The 5,810-nt window shown below is 40.7% G+C and overlaps 1 long non-coding RNA gene across 1 annotated transcript in view; it reads right to left on the bottom strand.

Annotated features, from left to right (window-relative positions):
- Positions 1-203: 203 nt before the first annotated feature.
- Positions 204-5,810, bottom strand: part of LOC142046265 (uncharacterized) — a 364,118-nt gene continuing 358,511 nt past the window's right edge. Inside the window, exon 3 of the long non-coding RNA XR_012655142.1 lies at positions 204-316. This is a non-coding gene — a long non-coding RNA (uncharacterized LOC142046265). The remainder of the gene's footprint in view (positions 317-5,810) is intronic.

Raw genomic sequence — 5,810 nt, 5'->3', positions numbered from 1 at the left:
TGTTACTTTCAGATGACAGTGGGGAAAACTCTGAGAGGTTCATGTTCAAAATTAATTGTGGCCCTTTACAAAGATGTGCTGTAAATGTCAACCATTTTAATAGGACATTGCTATTTTGAAAAAAAAAGTTTTTCAATTGTAAAAAAAATCTGAATAAAATGTACTGTGTTGTACTAAGCATTGTAACTAATGTGACAGGGTCAGGCCAGATGGCTACAGGAGAGTGATAGAAGGCAGACATATTAGCCCCAGGTTAAGGAGGTACCCTTTCCCTGGGTAAGGTAACAGGGAAGGTTCCAGAACAATCAGGAACTTTCTGGAAACAATTAAGACAGACAGGCTGATTAGAACACCTGCAGCCAATCAAGAAGCTTCTAGAATCAATTAAGGCAGGCTAATCAGGGCACCTGGCTTTAAAAGGGAGCTCACTTCAGTTTGTGGTGCATGTGTGAGGAGCTGGGAGCAAGAGGTGCAAGGAGCTGAGAGTGAGAGGGTGTGCTACTGGAGGAGTACAAGTGTTATCAGCCACTAGGAGGAAGGTCCTGTGGTGACGTTAAAGAAGGTGTTTGGAGGAGGCCATGGGGAAGTAGCCCAGGGAGTTGTAGCTGTCATGCAGTTTTTACAGGAGACACTATAGGCAGCTGCAATCCACAGGGCCCTGGGCTAGAATCCAGAGTAGAGGGCAGGCCCGGGTTTCCCCCAAAACCTACCAACTCCTGATCCAACAGAAGAAAATCTCTGAGGCTAGCAAAATCCACCAATAAGCACAGGACCCACCAAAGTAGAGGAGGAACTTTGTCACACTAGGTTATCATAGTTTGTGGCACTGATTTAAAAAAAGAACAAAACTAGATTATGAATGATTAATTCACAAATATTTTTAATGTGTTAGCAAAAAGTCCCCGCTGTACTTTTTGTGTTGAAAGGTCAACATTTGCTAAAAACCAGAGTGCTCTAAAGGGCGTATGATCTGTCATTAACAGCTGGGAAGTGAATAGACCTGAAAGCATCAGACTGGACAGAGAAAGCAAAAGAAAGAGAGGAAGAGTACATAGAGTTCATGCTGGTTACCCCCTCGCCTTACAAAGAGGAAGCATGATCTAGAGAAGTGAGTAAAGTTTAGAGTATCAGAGAATTCTTGTATTCTGACGACCAAGTGGAACATCTATACCCATCAGGGTGTATTCTAGATTTGCCTGTGAATTCATGAGTTCATACATCCATCACTCTTTTCCGGTTATTTAAATGGGAATCATATGTATTTTACCTCAGAGGGTGTGTTGAGAGGAGTAACTAGTTTACTAGAACTACATCACTACCTTGATATAATGGTACCCGATATAACATGAATTCGGATATAATGTGATAAAGCAGTGCTCGGGGGGCTGGTCTGCGCATTCCGGTGGATCAAAGCAAGTTCAGTATAACACGGTTTCACCTATAACGCGGTAAGATTTGTTTGGCTCCCAAGGACAGCATTATATCGAGGTAGAGGTGTATATAAATGCTAAGGCCTTGATTCAGCAGCTTTACAGCACCTTTTATGCTGCTACTCTGGCATAAAACAGATTGCTCTCCCCATGTGGGAATTCCTATGGTATAGTCCGGTTTCATGGGAAGCATAGAGGTAGTTTCCTGCAAGCAGAATGCTGACATGACTCCTGAGTTATTTCACAGACATTAAAATCCTTTTTGAAGCATGTGGCCTGTGCCACATAGACATGTGTGTGTCTACGCATACCTACAACCTGGGGCATTTCACAGTGTCAGAGAATCCTCACCTTAGATTGCACTAGCTCCTACACTTCAATTTTTTTTTTGACTGAGTTGAGCAGGGTTCTGTGTTAACACAGCCAGCTTTATGCCCAAATAGATGAGAAACTCAGCTTTCTTCTTTATGTTTATTTAAAATGGAAAATGATAAAAACTTACCACTGGGACCAAAATGTTTGTGATCTAAGTGGGTGGTAGCAGGATTGGTGGGACATTTTTCATCAACTTTGTTTCTCTATAGAAAATTGAGGTTTTGACCCAATAAAATTTTTCACGGAAATGTTTGTCAAAAATCTGAACACCTGAAAACCAAAATGTTTTGGCCAAATCTCAAAATATTTTGATTCTGGAATGCTGCTTTGGTGCCTTATGTCCCTGTTCTTTTCCATGGGCTGGGTGCTTAAGCTGGAGTACATCTCCCATGGTGCACCATGGCCAGGGATTACCATGATGCAACCACACCTCTTTATCATGAGAGGACACTATAATGCATCAAGGGAGACATAGGCTGAACAGGGAATCCATTTTACAGAGAAGATTGTGAGCATGAGGTACCACGGCATCATTTCCAAACTTAAATATTTCAGTTCTTGATTTTTTTTGCAAAAAAGTCAAACTTTTCCAACTCAATTTTTAACATTTTTTTTCCATTTTCATTGAAATTTTCCACAGAAAAAAGTCCATCTTCCAGTCAGCTCTAGATGGAGCTATTTACAACTTGGGGGCAAGAAAGAAAGCAAAAATTGCTTTATGTGCCAATCCAAAAATGCTAAGGCCAACACTGCTGTGGATACAGACTAAGGCCACGTCTAGACTACGCGCCGTATCGGCGCATTAAAATCGATTGCTCTGGGATCGATATATCATGTCTAATCTAGACGGGATATATCGATCCCTGAGCGCACTTATATCGATTCCGGAACTCCACCAAAACCAACGGAGTTCTGGAATCGACATGGCGAGCCACGGACATCGATCCCGCGCGGTGAAGACGGGTGAGTAAATCGATTTTAGATATTCGACTTCAGCTACGTTATTCACGTAGCTGAAATTGCGTATCTAAAATCGATTTTATCCCGTAGTGTAGACCAGCCCTAACATGGCTGCTACTCTGAAAACTGTTAAAATTGTTAACATTTTTTTGCCATCTTTGAGGCTGGGTCAGAGCTGGTGGCTGCTCAACCGAACTGCCGCTGCCCTGCAAATATATGTGCCATTGCTGCATAACATGCTCCAAGAAGCACATACAGGACACATCTCACAGTCTCCGCATCGTCTGATCCTTACAGTGTTCCAGTAGTGCAGAGTGGGGAAGGCAGCAGCACCAAGTGGGAGAGGTGGAACTCTGTGTGTGTGTGTGTGTGTGTGTGTAAGAATATTTTATTTATCACCCACTGATGTATTATTTGTGAGGGGAACTGTTAACATCTTTGGCAGCATATCACTAGCTCCAATTCTACAGAGGGGAAGATGGGCAGAATCCTCTCCTAACTTTAGGATTTAGCTTCCGCTCAGCATGTACTAAGTTCATGATACTAACATTTGTACTTGCTCCTAAAATATCAATATGAGGCACTGTGTAATTCTTGTATTCCATTACAACAAATTACTCCTCCCTGTGTGAACATGTTGGCCACAATACTTCATACCTGAGTACACTGTGAGTCAATGGGGGATGAGTGTGCTCAGCAAATCTGCAATTAATGATGTTTCTAATTATGGAATTAGGTTGCTAAGTCAGGCTCCTGAGTCTGAAAAGTTAGCCTATACGTTACTTTACAGATTAAGCTGCACTGGTACCACCAACCAGTGTGAAAGGAACTGTTTGATTTGAAGCTCAGAGAAGTTTTGCTTCACTTAAAATTTTTATATTTACAGAGTTGGGCGGCCTGGAAATTCCGTATATACTCCATAATGAGCTGATTTTACTGATTGTCTGGAAATAAATCACTTAATGCAAATCTATAATGTGAACTTTCCTACCAAAAATACATCTGGTAGAATTCTATTTCTTTAGTAAGTCCTTTGAGATCTACTGATGAACAGCCTGATAGAAGAGCTAGGTGATATTTACATTAATCAGGACATTTTGCCATTTCTTTATCAAATTTATTCAAGAATCAATCCTCATTTTCTATTATTGGATTAGCTCTGCTCACAAATAATTAAAGTATTAATGTTCAGTGTTACATGTTCATTAATTAAATACCAATTCTTAACTGCAAAGCTTTCAAAGCTTTAAGCAAATTTCAGAAAAAAAACACACCTATCCTTAATCAGCTGTATTTTGTACACTCTCTGTATGTGGCCAATGACATAAGCTCAGCCAACAATAAAGATAAATAGAGCTGGTTGGGAAATTTCTGACGGAATGTTTTTTCTGTTGGAAAGTGCCATTTTTCAAAAGGAAAACATTTCATGGAAATGTGTTGATTTTGACAAAATTTTGTTTAGGGAAAAAATGGAACAGAATGTTCCAGTAAGATTAAAACGTCCGGTGTCAATCTTTTTGACAAAGAGCACTTTAATATAAAATGAAGTTGAAATCAGAATGAAGCATCTTGATTGACCCAAAACAAGTTTTTTCCAGAATTTTGTTCAATGGGAATTTTTTTTTAAAAAATGTTTTCTTTCTGTTTTAGATTGGGGAAAGGGGAATCGAAAATTACAGAATTTCCCAGAAAATGGAATATTCAGTTCCTGCCCAACTCTAGACACAACTTTTACAACACTAATAATACTATGTATTTCTATAGTATCTTCTCCCCAACAGATCTCAGTGTAGTTTACAAAGATGGGAATCATTAACCTCATTTTACAGATGGAAAACCTATGGTCCAGATATTTACAATGACTTGCCAATGGTCACAGGGCAACCATTGGCAAAGCCAAGACTAGGATCCAGGTCTCCTGACACTCAGTCCAGGCTCTTAACTATCATGTCTTCAACGTGTTGCATGTGTTTAATTTTCTTGCTCAGTATCTCCCTCTGCATATGTCTTGTAGGCAATGCAGGGGAAATCTTTTCATTCATGTTTGCTTCTTTTTGATACACATGACTGTGATAACTGGATGAAGAGTCTAATGAAGAAATCTGACCCTGAAGACAAATCCTGAAGTATTTTATGCAGGCTTTTCAAGCCAATGAAAGTGTTGCCTGAGTAAAGATCACACAACTTTGTCCCCTGGGTAAATCTAAAATTCTGGTTTAGATTTTCAAAGCTCAGATGGTGATTTGGCCTCTCCAGTGAGAATATCCTTGCCTCTTAATTCCACAGTTTGCATAGGTGTCAGCAGAGGGAGTGGAGGCAGCAACTGAGGCCTCAGAAGTGACAGTATCATCTTGAGTACACTGTGTTGTGGTAGCTCTCTGATACTATACTTCTCTGAAAGCAGCCAGGTCTTTCACACTACAAGATGATGATGGAATGAGAGAAATAGAGCTGGTCCTCAGTTTTCTTGGGTCCCGTGTGCAGGATTATATGTGGAGTCTCATTGAGAACTCTTCCCATCTATGACTTGGTTCTCCTCTCTATCTAATGTCCCCTCGCATCTAGTTTCTGTTTGCCTGTTTATGACAACTCCTTCCTTCTCACCTGTTAAGAGGCTCAATATCCTATGGTACTTCCTGTGTAGACCAGGAAGCCAGGCAGTAGAGCTGAAGTACAATTCTAGTGATGACATGTCAGACAGAGAATTCAGCCTCTACTGCATCCAGCATAAACTACAAGGGGAATTTGAGAAGAGAGAATAATTATTTGGGCTGGAATTTATAAAGCAAACACAGATTACTCTTCTTTTTCACAGAATACCATGTGTCATGGTATAAATTCCCACTCTGAACCTTAGCGTCCAAAAGATGGGGTACCAGCATGAATTCCTCTAAACTCAGTTACCAGCTTAGTACTTCTAGCACTCCCACCAACCAGGAATTCCAGTGCCTGGTACACTCTGGTCCCCCCAAAACCTTGCCTGGGGACCCCCAAGACCCAGACCCTCTAGATCTTAACACAAGGAAAGTAAACCCTTTCCCCCAC

The sequence above is a fragment of the Chelonoidis abingdonii genome, chromosome 1 (genome assembly GCF_003597395.2).
Source record: "Chelonoidis abingdonii isolate Lonesome George chromosome 1, CheloAbing_2.0, whole genome shotgun sequence".
Classification (NCBI taxonomy): domain Eukaryota; kingdom Metazoa; phylum Chordata; order Testudines; family Testudinidae; genus Chelonoidis; species Chelonoidis abingdonii.
Note: the sequence above shows the minus strand (reverse complement) of the source record. Positions and strands in the feature narration are given on the sequence as shown.